General features: G+C 49.8%; 1 protein-coding gene across 1 annotated transcript in view; it reads right to left on the minus strand.

Moving 5' to 3' along the window:
• Positions 1-27473, minus strand: part of LOC139759965 (matrix metalloproteinase-25-like) — a 498618-nt gene that overhangs the window by 203339 nt on the left and 267806 nt on the right. The window lies entirely within an intron of this gene.

The raw sequence follows: 27473 nt of genomic DNA on the forward strand, positions 1-27473 counted from the left end.
CCCTACCATCTTATACTGTATACTTACACTGATCCTTTAGGTAAACCCACCCATCTTACACTGTATAACACCTACACGGATCCCCTCAGGTATATCCTATCATCTTACACTGTATGACACCTACACAGTTCCTCCAGGTATACCCTACCATGCAACACAGTACACCTATACTGATCCTCCAGGTATACCCTACCACCTTACACAGTACACCTACACTGATCCTCCACGTATACCCTACCATCTTACACTGTACACCTACACTGGTCCTCCAGGTATACCCTACCATCTTACACTGTACACCTACACTGATCCTCCCGGTGTACGTATATATAGCACCATAGTGACCTCCAGCACACCTATCTGTCTCCATGTATATATATATATATATATATATATATATATATATATATATATATATATATATATATATATATATATATATATATATATGCACAGACCTTTGCACACAAAGGAGGCATAGCACCATAATAACCCCAGCACACTCTTCCTCCACTTCAGACACAGACCGCAGCTCTGGTCCTCCTCCCCCTCAAACCCTTGACACTTTCACCGCTCGAGGGCCACCTTAGGGGCTGGAAAAAATGGTCACTGCCCCCACACACCACCGAGGAAAACCGGTGAGGGAAACGGTGATAAAGGAGCACACAGATGCTCAACATAGGGGGCACAGTTGGTCTGAAGTGGTGTGGTGGTGAGGGAGGTCTGGTAGGTTTGGAAAAGGCCAACTGTGGTGGTGAGGGAGGTCTGGCAGGCCAGGGTAGGGCAAATGTGGTGATGAGGGAGGTCTGGCAGGCCAGCTGTGGTGGTGTAGGAGGTCTGGCAGGCCAGGGTAGGGCAAATATGGTAGTGAGGGAGGTCTGGCAGGCCAGGGTAGGCCAGCTGTGGTGGTGTGGGAGGTCTGGCAGGCCAGGTTAGGGCAACTGTGGTAGTGGGAAAGGTCTGGCAGGCCAGGGTAGGCCAGCTGTGGTGGTGTGGGAGGTCTGGCAGGCCAGGATAGGCAAGCTGTTGTGATGAGGGAGGTCTGGCAGGCCAGGGTAGGCAAATTGGTGTAGTTTGAGGTTGAGAAGGCTCATTGAGGCTCCGCTGTGTGGGAGAGTTTTCTTCGCTTTGTTATTATCCGAATAAAAAAAATAATCAAACTCAGATAAAACAATTTGACTTCATCTCCAGCGGTTAGCAGGAGCGTGGCCCTGGGAACAGGAGGCCTCTGGTTGGTCTTCAGGACCATCCTGGGGCATGTGAAACACCATCAGCAGGACCTGACGCCAGATCAGAGGTGCTGCACCATCGGCCTCTCTCATGACGGTCCCCTTAGGCCAGGTCATGGGTCGGGTCATGGTCGGGTGAAGGAGAGGAGGAGGAGGAGGAGGGTGGTAGATAAGGGCAGTAGAGTGGTCGGGCCACAGGCTACCCCTGCTAACAAACACACCTTCACCTCACTCCAGGCATCGGCGCCCCAGCTCACGTGTCACCACAGAACCGGTTCTCTGATGACATAAGCTGATCATCAACGTACTGTAAAGTCTTTTACCATAAAACAATCAAACTCCTGACTGTCTTATAAGACTGAAAATCCTTTGGTTCTCAAGCGCCTCCTTAGAAAACAAATATACTCAAGCAAAAACAAAGAACAAGTCACACAAGAAACTTAAACCTACGTCCATGTCCATCAGACACTATGGCTGGCCAGTACCACACCAGGAGTCTGCCTCAAGGCACTCCTGGTGACTCGGTCCCTCTAACCAGTCTCTTTCTTTCCCTCCGCGTTATCTGCCCTTCACTTTACAGCGGGTTCCCCTCCTCCTGATATCTACCATCCTACCCCTGTGGACCCGCAGCCTCGACCAGTCCTCCCCGCCCTTCCTCCACCCCAGTGACGACCAATGAAAGGCAAGTTATTTCTTCCACTAGTTCCTCCCTCCGTTCTTCTGTATATTTGGCTTGATTCTCTTCGACTCTTCACCACAGCCAACGCAACCAGTCCTGGAAAATGTGTTTGTGTATACCACCTATTTGCACTCTACAAGAGAGGGTGTTTGGAACTCGTGAGGGCCCCATCTCTTGAGCCATATATACTGTCGTACACCTTCATAAACTCTCTGTAGAAGTATGGTCACCATCTCCATCTCCCAGTTGATGCAGACTACCGTCTCCAGCTCCGTGGAGAATCAGGGCCACCTCCTCACTGAAGCAAGGCTACCTTCCCCAGCTCTCTGTAGAAGAGGAGCCATTGCCTACATCTCTCTGTAGAAGGAAGGCCACCGTCTCCATCTCCCTGTAGAAGAAAGGCCACCGTTTCCAGCTATCTGTAGAGGCAAGGCCAACGTCACCACCTCCCTGTAGACGTAAAGCCACTGTCTCTTGAAACAGTAATGGGCAGGCGTGTTACTGTTGGGGACACCAGTCGTGGCCGGCGTGTGACGGTCAAATATTGATGACGGACAGTACCTGGGCGGGCGGCTCCTGTACTGACGCAGAGAGCAGGTCGCAGGTGTTCGTCAACCAGTGCCACAAGGACAGTAGATGCTGGCTCAAGCAGTAAAACAAAGAGTTTAGTAGTGCCACTAGGACAGCGGGAGGTTGTCTAGCGGCGCTAGATTAGACAGAAATGGGTAGTCCAGCAGTGCCTTAAGGAGAGCAGAAGGTAGTGCAGCAGTGCCACAAGGACAGCAAGAAGTGGTCCAACTGTGACAGGAGGACAGCAGTAGGAAGTCCAACAGTGCCACAAGGAGAGGGTAGTCCAGCAGTGCCACAAGGACAGGAGAGGGTAGTCCAGCAGTGCCACAAGGACAGCAGTAGGAAGTCCAACAGTGCCACAAGGAGAGGGTAGTTCAGCAGTGCCACAAGGACACGAGACCGTAGTCCAGCAGTGCCACAAGGACAGGAGAGGGTAGTCCAGCAGTGCCACAAGGACAGCAGGAGGTGGTCCAACGCAGTAGCAGGAGGAGAGCACTAGGTAGTCCAGCAGTGCCACAAGGTCATCAGGAGAGTAGTCTCCATCCATGAAATAAAAGGACATCAAAAACACGTTAGAAAGGGGCGGCGGGTGAGCACCAGAATCGGCAGCAAGAGCAGAGGAGCGAGTGGTGCCGAGGCGGGCGGCAGAGGCTGTGAGTGAGGAGAGTCAAGACGGATGGGGGTCATCAGGGCGGGTGGGGCAGCGAGCGTGGTATTACAGTCATTACCGAGTATCACTCGACTGATTACTTGGCTGCCTCAGCACCCACCATCGGGATCACACACACACACACACAGCAGCAGCAGAGATAAGGCCCTGGGGGCCAACCTCACGTGGAGGAGACCACATTGTTCTGGTCCACTACCTTCTGCTTCACTCGTACCAACCATCCCTATCCACCTATTCACTCACTCTCTCACGACGAAGGAAGGAAGCGACGTCTGTATTTGCTTGGCTCCTTCACCGCTACAGAAGTTTGTTGTAAGTTAGCGTGCACGAAGCCTCATCACATTTCGTTAGGGTTGCGAGAGTCTTGCTGCCTAACTAGCCAGACTTTCTCATGAAGTTGTCGTTTTCAGGCCGACACAAGAGAAAGCTCAGTAAGAAAATTATCTTTACATTTACAATCGAGTAACGATAAAAAAAGATATCTCTCGTTTAAAAAAAGGGTCTTGTATCAGCAGCCACCTCACTTCTTGCATCAGACACTGAGCAGCGTAAACAAGACAGCGAGACCATGTAGCGCGACCATCTAATCCCGCCATGTACCTCACTTCGTCCATTACCTCCTCAAACCTCACCTTATACGCCCAGGCGACATCCGCCCCACCTCCCTCGCTAACTGTGACACACACACCAACATTTATTCACTGCTGGAGCCGCGCACTGCTTGCAGTCGATGCTGTCCAGTGCCTGGTGTCGGTCCGACCCTCCGACATCCATCTACCATGTATGTTACTCACATCCCTAACCTAACCTACCAACCATGTTACTCACATTATCAGGGAGCTTTAAGCATTACTCACATGGATGGGAGGAACGTGCCATCCGTACCACTCACATGGATGAGGACCTCGCAGCCCAACGTACCTGCAAAGATATAAAAGATTACTTAGACAAATAACAAAGAAATCTCATTAGTCATTCAACAGGCACTAAATCGAAAACAAAAAGAGCTACATTTTGACTTTAATGCAAATGTTCCCACCATATATAATTGAAAAAACTATCTTACGAAAACATAATTCATATCTTCTATTTCAGTAATTGATGACACACAAATAGCAGTAAAATTATCATACACTGGGGAGATAGAAATTCAAAGCGAATCGTGGGGGAGGGAGGGAGTGCTTGGTTCCAGTGGCAGATAATATCCATCCCAACGATGGATTCAAGGCCGAACCACATTAAGAGATACCGGGTCATTATGCTCACGGCGTGGCCGCTGGCAACTCACGGGTGGGCCGTTTTGATATCTGTTTCTTTACCTCGTGGCTTTGGAACTCTGTACCCCCATCATGTCCTTCCCTAACAACTATGACCTGACCCTCTATGACCTGACTCTCTCAAAAACGCAGGTTTTTCCATTTCATCGTAAATTCAAGAAATATTTTTCCACTTTTACTTATAACCACATTTCCTCAACCATTTTACATTTCCATTAAGGCCCGGCCCCCTTAAGGACTTTCGTCCGTGACTGGAGCCTCCAACGTGAAAAAAAAAACCTTACAGGACGGGAAATTATGAATCCTGAAGACCATGACTTTAACCGAGGAAAAAAGAACACACACACACACACACACACACACACACACACACACACACACACACACACACACAAAACAATACTCCAATATGGATGATGGATGGTAGAAATAAGACTAGAAGAAACAATAATGATAACTATAATAACATCACCTATCTCCCACCACACAGACACAAAGGTGAAAAACCACAAAATCATTCCATCGCAAGAACACAGACCACACCATCCGAACTGGACCCTGAGTGTGTGGAAAGAACTCTCAAAATGATTTGTTTTTCCTTGTCTGCCAAGTGTTCCGAAGACTGTAATGATGAATCTAGGGGCAGTGTGTGTAGAGTGGACTTCACGCTTAAGTGTCTGTGTGTACTCCACACAGTTGGTTCCTCAAAACCAACAAAGGGAGTAGTCTAGAGAGTGTAGATGTAGAGGTATGTAGAGAAGGGCTGCGCCGCTACTGTGTAGGTACCCATACCAAGCTGCAGGTCCCTGTCTACACCACTACCGTGTAGGTACACATACCAAGCTGCAGTATCCTGTTTACACCACTACAGTGTAGGTACCCATACCAAGGTGCAGGTCCCTGTCTACACCACTACAGTGTAGGTACACATACCAAGCTGCAGGTCCCTGTCTACTCCACTACAGTGTAGGTACACATACCAAGCTGCAGGTCCCTGTCTACACCACCACAGTGTAGGTACCTATTAAGCTGCAGGTCCCACTCCCTGTGTGGGTACCATGATGGAAGGGCGTAGCCATCCGCCCCGTGTGTAAACACCGCCTCGTCTTGTTTAAAACCCCTTGGCTCCTTGACCCACACAGACCCAGCAACCTGTACATCAGGACCGCCATACCGTGTGTGGCTCTTGGTGGATCCAGTTCTCTCATCTTCCGTCAAGCTCGAGCCATTAAAAGCATCACACCACAACAACAGTGACATCACACTACGACATTTCAGTCCACACCTCCCTCTCCAACCATCTTGGACTCTCACGCAGACGTCAAATCCTTCCTAAAAGAAACTCCCATATGTCCTCATATGTCTTCCACGTATGGCATCTTTAGAATCTCCTTATGTCTTTAAGATCCTATAAGTTATCTTTCCCTTCCCAACCATTCATCTCATGAACTCCTACACTCCCATTCGCTCTGTTATTCGTACAGACGGAAAATCCTGATCCCCACACATCCATCACTCTATTCAAGCCCAAACGCTCACTCGCCCTTAACTATGCCTCGTTCACACTTATCGTCCAAATCATCTCTCTAGTTTCCGACCTCTAACAGCCACTTATTGATTCCTCTCACATCCCATCTGACGAGACGAGTCCAATACATCTCCACGTAGGGCGGCCGTAGGCACGCCCGCTGACGCCCAAGGCCACGTATACATATGTGGGAGTAAACCTGCAGCATTGGCGTCCCCTTGCCCCATCCCCAGCGACCAGCAGAGGCTGGGGACACCACCTTCCCTTGGGTACACTTGCTACCTCTAAGACGCTGCTTGATCGGTAGATCATAGTGTATTCCCCACCTACATGTAGGTACCTGATGCAGTGAGGTTTAGAGTCTACCAAATAGAGTCTACCCCATCCTCTTCCACACCATACGTACGTCACCCTCTCCTCTCCACCACCACCACCACCTCTCCTGAGTCTTTGCCTCCACGCAGGTGACAGATGACTGTGGACAACGCCAGAAGGGAGGGGGGTCTCTCACGTGGCAACACCCAACGTATGTTAGTCACGGCTGGCGCGGCTTGGGCAACCAACTTAACAATGCAGTATCTATGATACATTAAGAGGCAAAGATGTTGGTACTATGTCACTCTGTAGGAGCTAGAGACAATATAATGGGTGTTTACGAGAGACGGGCTCATGAGTTGCCTAATTTGAATATACTTAAGGCAGAGAGAAGATAGAAAAAGAAATATTTTTCTTACGTGATAAAACACACACACACACACACACACACACACACGCGCGCGCGCGCACACACACAGAGGAAAATATATTCCAGCTTTCCATATGTTTCAGTATTGTCAACAAGACGTAAGTCAAGGGGTGGAGTGAACTTGTACAACCAGGAAGCCACACTGTGCCAAACCAGACCAGACCACTGGTCCACACCTCCTCCAGCTCTACTTGGGAGTCGCACTGTGCCAGACCAGACCAGACCAGACCAGAGCAGACCACTGGTCCACACCTCCTACAGCTCTACCTGGGAGTCGCACTGTGCCAGACCAGACCAGACCAGACCAGAGCAGACCACTGTCACTACCCAATCCACCAAGAGCTTCTCACACAGCCTCTCTGGCAGCATCTTCATCCCCTCCTCACTCCGTCATCTGCACAACACAACAAGTCCTCGCCACAATCTCTCCTTACACCTCATCTTCTGCCCACCACACTAATATCCCACAGCCAAGCCTCACACTCGCCACCTTTCATCTACGCAAATTAATCACAGCTTCACAGAAGCCTCACTGTACGCGACTCTCCCAGGATCCCATGTTCTGGGTAAGGTACTCTGTCTCATTCCACCGTGCACAGCAACAGCAGCATCAGCAGGAGCACAGCAGCACAACAACAGTACAACAGGAACAGCAACAGCGTTCGTCCCGATCCTGCCAGTGCTGGTGGCCGCCCTCACCTCTGCGATACCAAGACCTGGACACGAAAACCCTCGTCGCTCACCCCAGCAGTAGACCACGCAGGAACCTGGTGATCAGGTGGATATTACTCTCCCCACCTGCTTCCTCACACACCTCAGTATGAGCATAGCCACGCTCACCTCCTCCGATAGTGGGAGGACGAGTTTCCTCATGAGGCTAGGTCGGTTGCCGCTACAGACACGTTCAGTTCCCCATGAGGCTAGGTCAGCTTCCAGTGAGGATACGCTCAGTTCCCCATGAGGCTAGCTCAGCTTCCACTGAGGACACGCTCAGTTCCCCATGAGGCTCTAGATCAACTTCCACTGAGGACACGCTCAGTTCCCCATGAGGTCTGAAGAGTCCGTCCCTCACGGGGGCAACACATATGGCTATGAGGGCTCCATTACCTCCTCATAAAGGCAGAGGACAAGGCGCTCAGGCAAGTCAGCCACGAAATAGATCAGTCACTGATGACAAAGACGTTCCTGAACATTTCTCAAGACATATTTTGACTGTGTGACACCGCACTGGTCAAATACTTTACCATGTGAATGGTGGGTTCACGCTTAGCGAGGCCGACTGTAATGAAGCTGTTCACCTCTCAGGAGGGGTCAAGGGTCGCCACGGGTCAGCTAGGGTCAGGTGTGGGCAACAGACGCGTGACCCAGCCCAGCTATACCAATTAGAGTCTATTAAACACTTGCACTGGTTCATGTCAAAAGCTCCTCACTATTACAGCTACTACCTTGCGATTCGAATTATTACGATTCAGTCTCTTTTCGACACTAGAGTATGTTCTTTGACCCCATATAAACTACTTTCCTTCACACACACACACACACACACGCACACACACACACACCTGGCATAGGCTAGGTGTGTGTGTGTGTGTGTGTGTGTGTGTGTGTGTGTGTGTGTGTGTGTGTGTGTGTGTGTGCGCGCGCATACATAAACAAAGACATGGTACAGATATACTACAAGGTTAAAAAGATGGGGCAACACGAGTGTAAAACTCTTTCCCCGCCACACACACACACACACACACACACACACACACACATGTACTTCTAAAGCGTAGAAGCATCCAGCTCCACCTTGATCATAAGCTCCTTTGTAAGTGATAACTAATTACTTTTATGACACTCCTCCCTCCTCCTCAGTCCCACTTATCTAACTCCTTAACGGTATAGTTTCTGCTAAATGGCTGCCTGAATTCAATAAATCGTTCTTAATCTACTTATCTACTCTCCTAGCCCCCGTTTAGGCCTGGTGCAGCTCTTTATCTACTTATCTACATTTCCAGCCCCTGTGTTAGGCCTGGGACAGTTCTTTATCTACTTATCTACACTTCCAGCCTCTGTGTTAGGCCTAGGGCAGTTCTTTATCTACTTATCTACACCCCCAGTCCCTGTGCTAGGCCTGGGGCAGCTCTTTATCTACTTATCTACATTTCCAGCCCCTGTGTTAGGCCTGGGACAGTTCTTTATCTACTTATCTACACCCCCAGTCCCTGTGCTAGGCCTGGGGCAGCTCTTTATCTACTTATCTACATTTCCAGCCCCTGTGTTAGGCCTAGGACAGCTCTTTATCTACTCATCTACTCTCCCAGCCTCTGTGTTAGGCCTGGGGTAGACCCGGCGCCCCTTGCACAAGCACCAACACGCATCACAAACAACAAACATCTCCCACACGTATTCATCACGTCAACAAACCACGTCACACAAGATGAGGCATCCGTTCTTTGCTCGTGTTATGAAGATATGAAAAACGTAGGGATGAACGGCTAGGGATAAATAACATCCAAATTCTTCCCAATTGTCACTTTTTTTTTTATCATTACAGGAATCGGTACAAGCGGCTTCCGTCTTTATATGATTCTTTGGATTGTTCCTTTAGTCCATCTGTCGCGATTTTCTTCATCTCTGGCATCAGTTTCCATCATCAGCTACGTCTCGTGGTCTTCCTCTAGCTGCCCCTTTAACCCTATCTAGACTTACCTTGTGGCAGTGGCTTCATCAGCTGTCTCTTATGTCATCGCAGATGGTGTCGTAAGGGCAAGCTCCACCGTCGGCCGCGCCTACAAGAATGTTCTCATTGCCTCGAGGGTCAAAATACGATTCAATATTGGATAACTCGGGTCAGTTCCTGCTCTCCATATAGTCTCACGTAACACATATACCCTCTTGGATGTTCTCGGTCATCTATATTGGAACATTTACATAATCATGGGTTAATACAGTTACAAAATCAATAGCTATTCAGGGATTTGTCACATCTTATATATAGTCAACAGGTCTTAGTTGAAAGACAGCAATAAGTAATATCTTCATCATTTTCGAGATACTGCGCATTACTGTATCGTAAACTTGCGTTGCACCCAAAGCACGTACAGGTATATGTTAACCCAAGCCTTGCTGACAAGCCCCGTGTTCTAGTCACCTTACAAAGTTTGGTTGTGATAGATAGATAGATAGATAGATAGATAGAGAGAGAGAGAGAGAGAGAGAGAGAGAGAGAGAGAGAGAGAGAGAGAGAGAGAGAGAGAGAGAGAGAGAGAGAGAGAGAGAGAGATCATCGTGTCAGCCACCTCCTCCCTCACTCCTTCACTCCTTCGTGAGGAACGATCTTGTCTGGCCTCCATGAGCCAGCAGTCAACCTCCCGCCAGGATGGATGACCAAGGGTACCTGTACGAGGTCATTAGCCCCTTGAGGATGAGGGTACGATCCTTGAGGACGAGTTTTCGACTCGAGGACGAGGGCTCGACCCTTGAGGACGAGGGTACGACCCTTGAGGACGAAGGTACGACCCTTGAGGCCGAGGGTTCGATCCTTGAGGACGAGTCTTCGACTCTTGAGGACGAGGGTACGATCCTTGAGGACGAGGGTTCGACCCTTAAGGTCCGGGGGTTCGACTCTTAAGGACGAGGATGCGACCCTTGAGGACGAGGGTACGACCCTTGAACACGAGGGTACGACCCTTGAGGACGAGGGTACGATCCTTGTGGAGGAGGGTACGACCCTAGAGGAATAGGGTACGACACTCAGGTATGGTGGCCTTTGCTATGACCTAATCCATAAGGGTAAGGTCAAAGGCCAGGTCATCATACACAAGGGTTGGTCTGTCGTGCTTAAAGTCGTAACGCCGTGGTCGTGGGTCGTACCGTTGTACGCAAGCTTCAAACGCGTCGTGCACAAGGGTAGTCGTACCGTCGTGCTCAAGGTTCATACCGTCGTGTTTAAGGGCGTATCGACATTCCTCAAGGGCCGTCCCGTCGTACACAAGGATCATAAGGTCGTGCTCAAGGGTCGCACTGACTCAAGGGTCGCACTGTCGAGTTGACTGAGGGCGTGGAGAGGGAAGGAGGGGAGATCATTGTGCCGTCGTGCTCAAGGAGTTAACGATGGCGCATTAGGTCGTCCGGTAAGCGACGCGCGTCCACATCTGTTGACAAATCCCTCCACTGCTGTTCACGAACTCGTGTAACTCGTAACTTCATCATACCATCACTACTACACTTGTGTACATCACAAAGTTATTCTAAGTCTCAAGTTTTATTACCCCGACGACTGATACAGAAAACAAACTCATATATCACATCTGCACGCATCACTGGTGAGGACATTACCAATTCACTCGGTCGCTGGCAATGTTGAGCCTTCGCGACAGTGTGAGCTGTGTAACGTTCTCGACTCCAGATGCTGGAAATTGAACACACTGTGGGCCATCACCGCAGGTACACACGGAGGATGGTTGGTTGTGTACATAAGGATGGTTGGTCTGTTAAGACATTCATTAACTTCGGCTGTATACACAAGACACCTTACAGTGCTCAGGGACACATGGTACAAGACGCCCATAAGGAGGACACAGCTTCGTACTGTACCCTGACCGGCCATGACGTAAGCTAGGGTCCCATTCTTTACCCTGAAGGCAGAGACGACATCCTGTAGGCGCAACCAGTGGAAGGAGAACGAAACGAGGACTCTCTGGACAGAACAAAATCTCCGCCATATTGGCGACATCAATTCGAGAAAATGAGAGTGATTCTTACGGGTGACAGAAACCCGTGCCGTCTACCAGCACACTGGGGAAGACAGAAGGTCCATCGATCACATTCCCTTCCGCACCTCATGCAGTACGTCTACCTACGTGACTACGGCCTCCTTATGCCCAGTATGGTCTTCGGGTGGTCTTCTAACCCTACAGCTCGGGCTGGGCCTAAGCTGTTGGGTTGGGTCGTTGGTCGACCAGACAAACCGTTTGGAAGCGTTAGCTCGCAGCGCTCATGCAGCCCCGAACAGCCTGTCTGGTCTAGTAAACTTTGCAGGGGCTTGTCCAGGGCAGCCAGACTTCTATACCGTGCATCATCTGGTGTCTCTGATGTCAGCGGGCGAGGTGTTGAAGTCTTGGGTCCCCTTGATACCATCCCTGAACCCTTCAGCACGACGGTATGACCCTTGCGGACGACGGTACGACCCTCGAGCACGACGATATGACCCTTGAGCACGACGGTACGACCCTCGAGCACGACGGTATGGCCCCCTCGAGCACGACGGTTCGACCCTCGAGCACGACGGTACGACCCTCGCGAACACGACAGTACGACCCTCGAGAACGACGGTATGACCCTTGCGAACACGACGGTACGACCCTCGAGCACGACGGTACGACCCTCGAGAACGACGGTATGACCCTTGCGAACACGACGGTGCGACCCTCGAGCACGACGGTTTCATCCTCCTCAAGTACACAAAAGTACGACCCTTGGGTATGATACCCTGACCTGTGACCTTACGAGTGAAGATCCTCTCGCCAGTGTGAAACAGTGACCCCTGGATATGGGTAAGTCCAACGCCTGACACTACAAACCATGATGGTACCCTTGTGGAAGGCGCCTCACCTCGACCTGCTGAACGCCAGAGACATGGGTATTGTGTTACCAGGTAACTACCTATTGTATCAACAACCAGCCAACAGGAGCAACGCTGTAACGACTTCCTGAAATTCAGACAGCCGTACCCATCGATACAGAGACCACAACCTTTTCATCTGATTAATGGTCTTGTGTGTGATGGTTGTGAGACAGACTATCCAAGGGACCATGAAGACCATGGGTACGAAGAGGTAGATCATGAGCCATACAGACATTATCCTATCTGGCTATGGTACACCACACCATCTGCTGTACACCACACCGACTGCTGTACACCACACCATCTGCTACACACTACACCATCTGCTGCATATCACACCATCTGCTGCACACCACACCATCTGCTGCACACCACACCATCTGCTGCACACCACACCATCTGTTGCACACCACACCATCCGCTGCATACCACACCATCTGCTACACACTACACCATCTGCTGCACACCACACCATCTGCTGCACACCACACCATCTGCTGCACATCACACAATCTGCTGTACACCACACCATCATACCTGGCATTTCCCTGGCGTAGACTTCGGCCGTCTACAGCCTGAGCTGCTGGGTTAGGTTGTTGGTCGACCAAACTGTTGGAAACTGGCAACCGCAGGCCTAAATAACCGGTCACGACCTGCCTCGTCTGGTACATATTATAAATATTTATGGATGGCCTTCTTAAGTTTCCCCACCGTGCATCCTATAATGTTTATCTTAGGGCCCCCAGATGTTTCAGCCGTTTTCTAATTTCGGGCCAAACTCATCTTTTGATGTTCTTAAGTAATGTCTTTCCCACAGAATCTTCAGTGCTTGTCGTGTCGATAGGGTGTCATTTTGGCGGTGTAAGCTGGGGGGCGACGCCCTCTAAAGTTACCCAAGTGTAAAAGATGACGTGCTAGTCCAATCAACTTGCCAGGGTAACTGGCACAAATCCTCATCTACGCTCCAGACGGTACAGCCTCGGTGTTTCCAGCCGGTCGTTTCAGTCGCCTACTACGACACGTAGAAAACGCGAGGGCAGTATCTTCTCCCTACCTTATCTGCAGTAAATACAAACCCTTAAGGCTCGTTCTCTTTGACTCATCATACATCATGGAATTACAGAGAAAAAATCCCCTACAAGTTATATTGAGTCAAGACCTTTATTTACCAAATAAGAGTATCTTCATTGACGTATAATATCCATCTATCAGTTGTATATCATACAGTCATCATCCTTATTTGTATCTATTTCGTTTTATCTTCTTTTTCATGAGACTAGATTAAGTTTCTTGATAAGGCTACGTCTGTCGAGAATACAATTTTACCATACCCGGTACCACTCCCTCCGTCATAAGACTCCCTCTTTACCTCATCACATAACAGACGGGCCGTCTTCCCCCAGCGCGGCGTACCGCAGGACACAGCGTTCGCCCATTAGTTTTCCCTCCAACCCTAGGCACCTCCCGTGTAGCCAACACTACCCTGACACATAACCAGGGACGCCGCCCCGCTCATCCCTCACTGCCGGGGCAGCACCCACACCACCACATTTACAATGCATATCTTAATTTCTCTCAGAGGAGGTTCTTTCATTCCGCCCTGGACCCTATGAGAGACTGAATGACCCTAGTGCATCGCTCTTGAGCACTCATCTCACCCTCTTAAGGTCTTACGTTTTCTAAGAAATATGATTTAATTTCTCTCTCAAGATCTTGAACACCTAGACTACAAAGCACACCCTCCCGCACCCTTCAGGATATCACCTGAGGGCGGTGGGTGATGGTCGAAGGTCGAGGTTGCAGTCGCCCACGAACCCCCCATCATCCCCCTAACCCATCGGTAGACTCCCTCCTCCCTTCCCTCATTTCTTTATCGCTGCTGCAGCTGACAGGGAGGCACCGCCCTCACCTCTGCCCTCAACAACCATACTGCCTTGGGTATGGCGGGACTTTGTGCATAGCCGCCGCCTCCTCCCACACCACCTGGCTCCTCCTACAGGTAAAGGTGCCCACTCTACATATACAGGTGCCCACTCTACAGGTACAGGTGCCCACTCTGCAGGTATAGGTGTCCACTCTACAGGTATAGGTGCCCACTCTACAGGTACAGGTGTCCACTCTACAGGTAAAGGTGCCCACTCTACATATACAGATGCCCACTCTACAGGTACAGGTGTCCACTTTACAGATACAGGTGTCCACTCTACAGGTACAGGTGCCCACTCTACAGGTATAGGTGCCCACTCTACAGATACAGGTGCCCACTCTACAGGTACAGGTGCCCACTCTACAGATACAGGTGCCCACTCTACAGGTATAGGTGCCCACTCTACAGATACAGGTGCCCACTCTACAGGTACAGGTGTCCACTCTACAGGTACAGGTGCCCACTCTACAGCTACAGGTGCCCACTCTACAGGTACAGGTGTCTACACATACGTCTACAGTGACTGCCAATCATACACCTCTAATCCACAGTATACACAGATCATGTACTGTATATATCACCAATGATATAACCTCTGAACAGGATCTATGATAACAACATGACACGCACAGTACCAATAGAATAACAGGAACATCAACAGTGAACACACGTCTTGTTCTTCCCGCTACCCTTGTATAAGCTGTTACAACCAGCTCCTGTACAACAGATACAGTGACAGTCTGTTATATGAAATACTCTATAAAGCATTACGTTCATCCTTTGTGTTTTATTTATTGATTATCCGTTTATAATCTGATAATAGAAAGAAAAAAACGGGGTAATGATGCGCAACAGAGCGAGGCGAAAAAGCCATCCTTAACACTTAAGCGATCATAACAGAGCGAGGAGACTGTCCGCAACCAACAGGAAAGCGACCACAACAGAAAAAGCAACAGAGAGAGGAGAGTGTCGGTCGGTAACAGGTAGGCGACCACAACAGAGCGAAGAAAGATGCCGTCGCTAACGAGTAAAGCGACCACAACAGGGCAAGGAAAGTGGCTTTCTGCTAAAGGCAAAGCGACCGCAACGGACGAGGGAAAAAGAGCCACCAAACACCTTGATGAAAACGGGTGGAAAAACAACAGAGCACGAGGAGACGAGCAGCGAGTGGTCATCTACTAAGACAGTAAAGGTGTTCGCCTCACACTGGTACGTACAATATAACGTCAGCGCTAACATGTCGATAGTACTGTTCCATTTTCTTTTCTTTCGTGATTGTTAGCCGTTTCCCGCGTTCGCTAGGTAGCGCTAGGAACAGACGAAAAAAAAAAAAAGGGTCCACATTAGCAGACATCTATTCGCTAGCTGTCATGTGTAATGCACAGAAACCAAAGCCCACTATCCACAGCCAGACCCCACAGGTCTATCCGTGATTTCCTAAGGCTTGCCTGATATTCTCTGGTTCAGGTTATTTACCGCACGTCGCCCCCTGTATACCACATCGCTCCAATTCACTTTATCCCTTACACGCTTTTCATCTACCATCTCATACCTTGATCAGTCTAAACCAACACATAATCTAGCACCAGATTTGACACCAAATGAGCCACAGAAATATGTAAATACTGACTGTGAGGTAATAATAGTTTGTGATTCAGACTGAGGTTTCTAACTAAGCCACAACCACCATGTCCATTTGTAACTTGTGTGGGACATTTACAAACATAAAAGCAAGGAAGACTCTGAACCCCCGTCCCACAACTTCAGCTTCCAGGATCCCCACTTCGGCTCCTCCTTCTTCTTAGGATCACTCTATCACAACTCCACTCTCCTGCGAACTCCCTATCACAACCCCGCTTTCCTGGGACCCCCCCACCACAATATCATCTTCCACGGATCCCCTACCACAAACACATCTTCATTAGACTCCAACCAGAATCCTACCGTCCTTGGACACTCTCACCAACCATCCTAAGACCCTCTTCGGCACCACACCAACCACAACACCCACCATCAGCCCTCCTATCCTCCCACGAAATTTCGGGTAGTTTAGTCATAAAATCTTCATTTATCTTGATACACACATACAGAGTATTTCGGTGATAGTACGGGCGGAGGGTACATGGCTAGGGGTGGGTGGAGGTAAGCAGAGAACGTACAGTAGGTACACTGATACAGTATATTGATACAGTACATTGATACAGGAGTGTAACAGGTGGGGCCCGCGTGGGCCCAGAGACATAGAGGGTCCTTGTACCGTTAGAAAGGGATGAACATCATTAACACCATTAGTACAATGGGAGGTAACAATGGGATGTACATATAGTCAATATCAGGGTTAGTGCAAGTACAATCATTACAGCGGAGAGCTAATACCATTCACATATTAGGCGTACCATGTACAAGGTGAAATTGCACTGGTAATGATTTAGCCGAGTTTCAGAGGGAGGTTTAAGGTACGTTTGATACAACGTGCGTCATCTACAGGGTACAGAGGGATAATCTAGACCTCCTTTGTCCCAGACTTAAAATTAACACACACACACACACACACACACACACACACACACACACACACACACACACACCCGAACACCACCCTGACGGAGAGGCACGTCTCCTGCTGTTGCTAACACCGACCGACGCTCCGTCTGGAAGGGAACTGTGTACGAGATTGATCGACAACACACACCCGTCCATCGTGATACCCTAACACTCATCTAAATACTTCACCTTCCATCGATTTGCGAGGCCTCACGTCTGCCACACACATCTCGGCCTGGGAATGAGCGGCACTCCTGCAGCGCCTTTGTTCACATGGGGGCAGCTATTTCAAAGCCCCTTTTACGTCTTTCAACTGGTTCACATGGAAGCTATAAGTGAACCTCAGAGGCAACAGGTATTAATCTTGGCGAAATGTTTATTCTGATCACCTCCACATCGTGTTCCATCCGCTGGGCTCACTCTAAGTTAACATGTGGCTCAATTCTGTCTTATCTGACCTCGCTTCCGTAAGCGTCAGAAACAAGTACGATGATTAACTATGTCTCGGGTCGTGATCATATATACATACACACCTGGCGGCGTCTAAGTGATCATATGTGTAGGTGTGATGAATATATTTTTTTTGCAAGATGTGATGTGTATGATCAGGTACTGCTGTGGCCATCAGTACCAACACTACGATAGGTGTGGCCACCAGCACCTATACTGTGGTAGGTGTGGCCAGTATCGCCAACACTGTGGTAGGTGTGGCCAGCACCACCAACACTTGGGTAGGTGTGGCCAGCACCACCAACACTGAGGTAGGTGTGGCCAGCACCACCAACACTGTGGTAGGTGTGGCCAGCAACACCAACACTTGGGTACGTGTGGTCAGCACCGCCAACACTTAGGTAGGTGTGGCCAGCACCACCAACACTGTGGTAGGTGTGGCCAATATCATCAACACTGTGGTAGGTGTGGCCAGCACCACCAACACTGTGGTAGGTGTGGCCAATATCATCAACACTGTGGTAGGTGTGGCCAGCACCACCAACACTTGGGTAGGTGTGGCCAGCACCGCCAACACTTGGGTAGGTGTGGCCACCACCGCCAACACTTGGGTAGGTGTGGCCAGCACCACCACTGGCAGCCCAGCAGATGGCACCGTGAGGCGGCCCACCCGCCCGGGGTAACTTGGTTAGGGAAGTCTCGGGTTCCTGAGCAGTGCATTTCACTTTTCACCTGCTCCAGGAGAGCGAGAGGGAGGATGGCAGGACGTGGAGGAGGAAGAGAGAGGAAGAAGAAGAAGAAGAAGAAGAAGAAGAAGAAGAAGAAGAAGAAGAAGAAGAAGAAGAAAGCAGAAGAAGACGATATAACGTAGACTGACGAGAAATGAGGGTAAACTTGTCTAGGCCAGACAAGTTACGTTGGCTTGGCTGTCACCAGGTGCAGAGTGGCCGGTCTGGCCTAGTGTTCCCTTGGTGGAAATATAACAAATAACTTGCCAAGTTCTCGTCAGGGGAACGTGGGTCGTATGTCTTGCCTCCCAAAGATGTGGAACGTAAGTAAAATGTAGCAACGTTCGTGGCGGCTACACCTCACACCCACCACTAAGGTGAACGTGAGGTGGTGGACATAATCCGTTCCTTGAGAAAAAATAGGGACACCCTACTGAGGTGAACGTGAGGTGGTGGACATGACCCGTTCCTTGAGAAGAAGCAGGGGCGCCCTGCTGAGGTGAACGTGAGATGGTGGACATGATCTGTTCCTTGAGAAGAAGTAGGGACGCCCTGCTGAGGTGAACGTGAGGTGGTGGACATGATCCGTTCCTTGAGAAGAAGTAGGGACGCCCTACTGAGGTGAACATAAGGTGATGGACATGATCTGTTCTCTGAGGAGCAAGAGGTAAGCCCTGCTGAGGTGAACATGAGCTGATGGTCATGATATGTTCCCCGAGGAGCAAGAGGGACGCCCTGCTGAGGTGAAGATGAGCTGATGGTCATGATCTGTTCTCTGAGGAGCAAGAGGGACGCCCTACTAAGGTGAATATGAGGTGATGGGGATGATCTAATCCTTGAGAGACACAGGGCCATGGGGGCTGTGAGGTCCATCATATAACAGGAATCAAAACACTGATACGAATCTTCTGGGGATAATTGCTATCATTATCTCGTCCTCTGATCTCCTTGATGATAATCACGCCCTTCATTATCTCCCCCTGTTCGTTCCCTTTCACTCACCACATCTCGAAGACGTCTAGTGTCTCTCTGCGTGTGTTTTCCCTAGTTTCGCTTTCTCTTCGCCCTGTCTTTTGTCTTTTGTTATCAGCTCTATAGTTCGAGGCTCAGACGATCGTAGTTTGTTTTAACCCGAGTCAAAATTATCATCCATCCCCCCCAACCCGCCTCCTCTTCCCCTCCTTGTTTACGCTCAGCCTCTTACCAACACTCGTACCTTTAATTCGAAGCTTATTTTCTCTGAGCGTTTTCTTCTTTTTTTTTTTTTTCTATATTCCCGTCTCTTAACTCGTCAATATGAGCCTCAGGGATTCTGTGAGGTTGGTGAATACGTTTATCTGTCATGGTTTACTTGACTGATTCCTTGTGTGTATTCACTGATTCGCTCGTTGACTGATATATTCAATGACTGAAGCATTGTGTGACTGATTTATTGACTGGCTGACTCACTCGCTTACTCACATACTCACTATCTGACTCATTAACTGACTGGTTCTTTCACGACTGACACACTCACTATCCTATCCATTCACTGACTGACCAAACGCATTCAGAGGCTGACGCATTCACTGACTGAGTGACACATTCACTGACGGACTCATTCACAATCTGACTCATTCACTGACTCACATTTATAGATCCACTGACCCACTTGCGTGGCTTCACTTACTCACTTTACTGGCTTCAGGGGATCACACTGTTAACGTCCTCTGATCTAGCAGCTCTTGTTCGTACATACATCAGTAATATCATGTGTAGCGGCAGAACGCAGCGACGCACCACACACGGCATCATTATGCTGATTACGTGAACGAGTCTACCTCCGAAATGTGGTAATCCATCGTCATTATACACGGGAGGGAAGTGAGGAAGCAGGAGAGAGGCTGTTGCACACGTCATCCAGGAATATACCTGATCAAGAGATATGATGACCCGAGTGTTATTTCTGGTGTGTTGATATGAGGCGCTGCCAAGATACGGCAAGGGAGAGGGAAGGCAAGGGATGCGGGTGTGGGGGTTTCTTCATGTGCACCGAACCTCCTCCTCCTTGTAGGCCTCGACCACAGACTTATCTCACACCAATAACACACAAGTACATGTAAGAGATAGGGGGCCCTCGAATGCAGAAATCCTTCCCCACGCAGCAGAGTTAGTAAGAATATGTAATTACTCACACACACACACACACACACACACACACACACACACACACACACACACACACACACACACACCTGAATATGTTTGCTTATCGTGCCAAAGCCACGAGGGAGGTAAAAAGGCGGATAAGATTGCATCAACTTACAAGGGAACTTAGGCAGACTTCAAAGTTGGTATGGCACAGGGTTAATGAAATTCAGCCCAAGTAAACGTAATGACGTACAGACTGAAGGAAAGCCTCGATGGGTATGTTATCTAGCCTGGATATGGGCAGCAGGGAGGAGCCTCTGTGTTAGAAGAGACTTGGGAATTGATAATCGTCTCTAGCCATTCACCAGAGTCGCATCTCAAGGAGTGGAGCACACGAGACAAACTGCCTCTTGTCGAATATTAAAAAACCGCATCTCTAGCAAGCTCTTCACACGGAGGTAAACCATAAGACCCGGTCAGTACTGTACCACACACTAGTCCTAAAAAAACACCACCCCACCCCAGCAGCCTCCCTCCTTCCCTCCCTCCCTCAGGCGATTCATTCAACAAGGGAGGAGACTTACGAGGAACTGCCCTCACGACCCTGTGTGAGGGGCGGGAGGGACGAGGCGGGCGTGGCTGGTCAGACCCGAGAGCCGGGTATAACTCCTCGTGTATGGGGCGTTGATGGTAGAGAGAGGGAGGTGGAGGATGAGGTGGGGGTCAGCCTGGGTCACGATGGGTCGCTTGTGCCCAGGTCAGGCGGTGGGTAATTACAGGCGAGAGGGACGTGACCCGCCTGCTTCACTCACAGGCCACGCCCAGGTGTCCATGGGTTGAGAACGTAAGAGTTGTTGACCCGGAGCTCAAATGAGTTCTCACGGCAGTACATCACTGGTACCTCTAACCCCACTCACGAGTCGTCACTTCAATTGAACGTGAGGTCTGCTCAGGTACTGCACACCTGCACGATGCAATCGCTGGTGTATTTCAGATAGACAGATATAATCTATTAGCCTTTAGAAATGAACTGTACCGCCGAGAGGCCAGAGAACGCCCACTGAATCACTTTACTATACGTTAGGCACATTACAGTATCACGTAATTCAATGCAGCCGGTGTGGCTTACAGTATGACCCATAAGTAAGCAAGTTATGAGTGGCTCTACGTATTGCATATGGTGACGTATTGCATATGGTGACGTATTGCATATGGTGACGTATTGCGTCACCATATGTTACCACTGTCGCCAATGGTAAATGAAGTATAATATGGATCACACAACTTCAGGTCAAATATGAGTTATCTTTGTTTTCTCTCCATGGAACAGAAGAATGTTATTACATTAGTTAATAATGTAAGTTTTCGTATGTTATGTTACATCCTTGTGAGGAATAGAGCAAAGCACTCCACACATCTCTCCCTCAAAGTGTGTAAAGGTCACAAGTTTTCTTTCATCTCGTTCCCAAAACAAGAAAACTTTATCATCCACCAACTGTGAGAAAGTCTAGCATTTATAGCCGGCACAGTTCATGATCCACGAACTCCCTCATTATTTTCTGACATGACGACCTCGAGATGCCCCATATTACCCATAATGCAAAGTCTCATAAGGAGTTGTGAGACGCGCCTTCCCATATACCACCATCATACTGCTTGGTGTCAAGTGTTATGGCTCGAGATCAACCTTGGGGTCACGACGGGCACGCCCGCTCCTCTCGCCACGACCCATAGCCCTTCTCCACGACCCCCAGCCACTCTCCAGGACCCCCAGCCCCTCTCGCCACGACCCCTAGCCCTTCGTCACGACTCCGAGCCCTTCTCCACGACTCCCAGCCCTTCTCCACGACCCCTAGCCCCTCTTCACGACCCCACAGCCACTCTCTACGACCCCCAGCCCCTCTCACCACGACCCTTAGCCCTTCGTCACGACTCCGAGCCCTTCTCCACGACCCCTAGACCCTCTCCACGACCCCCAAGCCACTCTCCATGACCCCTAGCACCTCTCCACGACCCCCAGCCACTCTATACGACCCCCAGCCCTTCTCCACGACCCCAAGCCCCTCTCCACGACCCCCCAGCTCTTATCCATGACCTCTAGCCCCTCTCCACGACCCCCAGCCACTCCCCACGACCCCCAGCCACTCTCCACAATTTCCAGCCCCTCTTCACGATCTTCGTCACAACCTGGATAGGATGCTAAGATTTAACTGGAGAATTTTCACCTTTCCTTCCATCCTGTTAAATTCCACGCATGTTTACTTCACAAATGCCAAGTTTTTCTTCCATTCTTTTTCCTGTCGGCTGCTGTTGCCGGAGGTGAGTGGATGGTGGGAGAGAGTCCATTTCTTCCTCTTTCCTTACCTCATCTACTTAGATTATAGATAATCAGCTGGCAGAGGTAAGTTCTAAACAAAAAAAAAACTTCAGAACATGGTCTACTTGGGACTTATATCATCTGTCTTTCCCACATACTCCCAACATCATCCACAACACCCACCAAGGTCCATCCTCTTCCCACATACTCCCAACATCATCCACATCACCCACCAAGCTCCATCCCCTTCCCACATACTCCCAACATCATCCACATCACCCACCAAGGTCCATCCCCTTCCCACATACTTCCAACATCATCCACATCACCCACCAAGCTCCATCCCCTTCCCACATACTCCCAACATCATCCACATCACCCACCATGGTCCATCCCCTTCGCACAACGCTCTTGGCCTCGTCTAGGCCTCTTCTTCTTCTCTCTAGAGAGCAACCTCAGCCGTCAGTTATTCCCAGCGCTGAACCTTGCCAGCTCACGTTCCCCACCAACCCCCGCCACCGGCCACCACCACCTCAGGTGTATTCCACCTCGTCTTCAGATACACTGAGCGTTACAGACTGACGAAATACGACGTATTGATGCGAAAAGGACGAAACTCAGATAATCTCTTACGAAAACTGGATACTTCGCCTCGTACGGAGAAAAAAAAGGGCAACCTAAACAGTTGTTTAAGATTTTCAAACATATCAGTCGTGATCATCTGCCGATAAACAAACATTCCCATCGCTCACTGTGTCTTGATAAACATCTCGTGGGTGACAACACCGCTGGCTGGTGCCTCTTGGCTCGACGTGTCCAGATGTGACGACCACAGACAGTGCCTGGTGGTACCTGCTGGCTACGGCTTGACACCTGCAGGTGAGGCAGGTCAGCACACTGAGCCTGGTGGGTAGGGACAAGCAAAGGACAGTGCTCTCACACGGGTGGTGCTCACACACACTCACACACGGGTGGTGCTCACACACACACAGAGGTGGTGCTCACACACACACACGGGTGGTGCTCACACACACTCACACACGGGTGGTGCTCACACACACACACACGGGTGGTGCTCACACACACGGGTGGTGTTCACACACACACGGGTGGTGCTCACACACACACACACACACACACACACACACACACACACACACACACACACACACACACACGGGTGGTGCTCACACACACACAAGTGGTGCTCACACACACGGGTGGTGCTCACACACACACGGGTGGTGCTCACACACACACAAGTGGTGCTCACACACACGGGTGGTGCTCACACACACACGGGTGGTGCTCACACACACACAAGTGGTGCTCACACACACGGGTGGTGCTCACACACACACGGGTGGAGCTCACACACACGGGTGGTGCTCAAAGACGAAGGACTCAGAGGAGATGGAGCTCAAGCACAGAGCTCGGGGGATACCACAACCAACGACCACGAACCACATCAAGAACCACCAGCTACATCAACGACCACCGCCCACACCAAGACCCACCACCCTACACCCAAAACAAACCAGGATCCACGTTAACACCCACGGCCCCACACTCACACCTACCGCCCCACACCACCTGTGTGGTAGGGCGCGCCCCTCCTCGCACCTTACTATACCCAAGGGCTCCTCTAGATTATGATCTACACAACCAAACTTGGTGTCTTGCCTTCGAACAATATCTTCCCTTAAGACCACCTTTATGCAAGACCTTAAAAAAGGTTATTTCCAACGTCAATATATATATACAAATTCGTATAGTCTTCAACGACAGTATTTTCTCTTTTAAGTATATGGCAAAACTGAAAATTTTTACTTAATGTCTGCGATGCTTAATCTTTTATCTTCTGTATATATAAATATGTTATCTATTAGTCATATAAGTAGGTTTCTTGGGATATATATATATATATATATATATATATATATATATATATATATATATATATATATATATATATATATATATATATCGAAAGAAAACGCGATTTGGGAATATGATGGTTGCCACAGTGAAAGTGAAACTCGAAGACCCCGAGCGCGTTTTCGTGATAATTCACATCTTCACACACACACACACACACACACACACACACACACACACACACACACACACACACACACACACACACACACACAGTATGGTAAGATCAGCTATGAATCATTCACAGGGACTCCTGGTCCCCCACCTCTTGTGGTGGATGTCACCACAGGTCCCGTCGAGCCTCGACCATCCCCTCACACACGAAGGGGACCGCCACGTACACCACCACACACTGGTGATGCCTGATTCTCATGTTGTACAAAGTCGACCCACGACGAGAGGTGGGGGCCAGGAGGAACGAGGGATACATAGCTATTCTAACCATACTCTGTGTGTGTGTGTGTGTGTGTGTGTGTGTGTGTGTGTGTGTGTGTGTGAAACAGAAACAGATGAGGAAACCTAACCTAGAAGGGTTGTCCTGTGATGCCCTTGCGTCGCCCGCACTGCAGCTCAGTTCTTGAGGGGGAAATAAAAATATGTGCAACTATCGCTTGAAAAATATGTGCAACTATCGCTTGAAAAATATCACAAGAATTTATATCATATTCCACGGCCGATGGTGAGGGACTTTAAGCAAACTCTGAGCCAGGACAAATCCCTCGTCAAACCCTTTTACGAGAGGCCTAATGCTGGCAAACTAGAGTTACGTATCTTGGGCCATTCAAGTCTTCAGATGCTGGCGAACCATCGTATAAAATTTTCATGAGTATCTTGACGGAAGCTTCTCCAGTTAAGACTCAAGGGTTATGTGGCAGTGTCAACTCTCGAGACAGACGAGGACGACGGACAGAGCGAATGAATCCTGAAGAGTTCCTCAAGTTATCCAGACGACACTAAAACGCCTTTGAACGATGTTCCAGAACAATGGCTGACGTAAAAAGTATTGGTCTGACTCCACGGCTTCGTGAAGCTATGTAATCTCCTACGCCTTGGGCAGGACAGCCAGAGTGCTGGGGGCGTCCCGCTGGTTTGAGGAGCGGGGGTTTCAACCCTCCGTCACCTTGGTAACAGGTGACGTGTGGTGCTGGCATCACACCACACCTCCAAGAAAATGTACCCCAGTCCAAGAGGACAAAGGCTTCCTCACAAATCAGAAGGACTGACTTGATTAACTTCTGAAAACATCGGATGGGCTCAAGGACCTAATTCCTTGCGACTTCTCTTCCATTTTCATAACCTTCTCTCGCTTACAATCTTACCTAGAACGCGCCAACAGATTTCTCCTTCAGGCTTCATCATCCCCCCTAGACCCCGTTCCTTCTTTGTCAACACTCCCAAGAACCTTCTCACGCATCCCTTTCAAAGTCTTCAACTCCCTGAATCCCTCCCACGAGTTACCACTTCGACGAAACCTTCCTATATGAAAAAATATTTCCCCTCCCCTCTTCCCCTCACCAAAAGGCCGCGTCTTCCAAGAGCCATCCCTTCCAGTCAACACTTCTAGGAACCCTTAAAGCACGTTCTTGACAAAGCCTTCCACTGCCAGACACCCGCCCGTCCCTCCAGTCAGCCAGTCCCTCCAGTCAGCCAGTCCCTCCAGTCAGCCAGTCCCTCCAGTCAGCTAGTCCCACCAGTCAACCAGATCCTCCAGTCAGCCAGTTCCTCCAGTCAGCCAGTCCCTCCAGTCAGCCAGTTCCTCCAGTCAGCCAGTCCCTCCAGTCAGCCAGTCCCTCTAGTCAGCCAGTCCCACCAGTCAGCTAGTCCCTCCAGTCAACCAGTCCCTCCAGTCAGCCACCATACACGAAAAGTTGTCACAGTCGTATCTCCAGCGCCCTCTGCCTGGATTTGCGCAAGAACCTTGAACAGGATCTGGAAACCCTTCTCTTTCCAGGTTCTTTACCCACGTTACCATAATCTGCACTATAACCCCACACTGACAGAAGGACGGTCATACACACCACAGTCCCCCACACTGACACACGGAACCCCAGTCGTCCACACCACAGTCCCCCCACACATGACACAAGGCTGGCTGATAATTAGAGAAAACACGACCACCAAATTCCTACCTGATACCTTCATTTCGTCGAGGGTTAATTGACTCATAATCTTCCTGCCTCAATGAGCACCTCTGTCACTCTCTTTTCAGCCCAGGCGCTCACGCGTCGTGCTCACGCGTCGTGCTCACGCGGTTTGAAGACACACATGCACACACGCCACCGTATGTGCTGTGCTAACATTTCACATCTTCCTAACGTTATGGGAAGTCTGTCCTCCTGTCACACAGCATCACCAAAAGGGTCCAGCTAGTGGGGTAGCAGAAGCTGGGAAATCCTCGACAGTCTGTGTTTAAGTCATGAAGTTGATATTGATTGTGGGTCGAGATCCTGTGCGACACTAATGACTAAGTCCACGCCTCACGGAACCCTGTCAATCATTGACATTGGTGTATCCGTGGACTGAGGCAAGGGAGGGGAGTTGGCGGAGATCCATGGAGCAGGGAGGTGGAGGTGGACACACACGTTCGGAAAGGAAAAATAAAAATAAAGTGGTGGTGGTTAAATGAAAGGTCACCTCCATGGAGGGGGGTCATAGGTTAGCTGTAGGCCTAAGGAAGAGCAGCGGGGAGCCTGTAGGAATATCATGTGACCTGTGAACAAGGAGCCTACACCATAGCTCTGGGTGCGGGAGACGCGGAGTGTGAGAGGGGAGACGGAGGAGGAGGAGGAGGAGGAGGAGGAGGAGGAGGTCATTCAGTGGAAGATAAACAGTGTGAGGTGAGGAGAGAGTCAGCGGAGGGAAGGCCAGTGAGGTGTTTATGAGGGAGGAGGAAGGGAAGAGGCCACTGATGAAGGAGGAGAGTGAGGATGAGGATGTTAGTGAGGTAGAGGGAAGGGAACGTTAGTGAGGCAGGGGAAAGGAACGTTAGTGAGGTAGAGGAAGGGAACGTTAATGAAGTAGAGGAAAGGGAACGTTAGTGGGGCAGGGGAAAGGAACGTTAGTGAGGTAGAGGAAAGGAACGTTAGTGAGGTAAAGAAAGGGAACGTTAGTGAAGTAGAGGAAAGGA

Source organism: Panulirus ornatus, chromosome 34, assembly GCF_036320965.1.
Source record: "Panulirus ornatus isolate Po-2019 chromosome 34, ASM3632096v1, whole genome shotgun sequence".
NCBI lineage: Eukaryota > Metazoa > Arthropoda > Malacostraca > Decapoda > Palinuridae > Panulirus > Panulirus ornatus.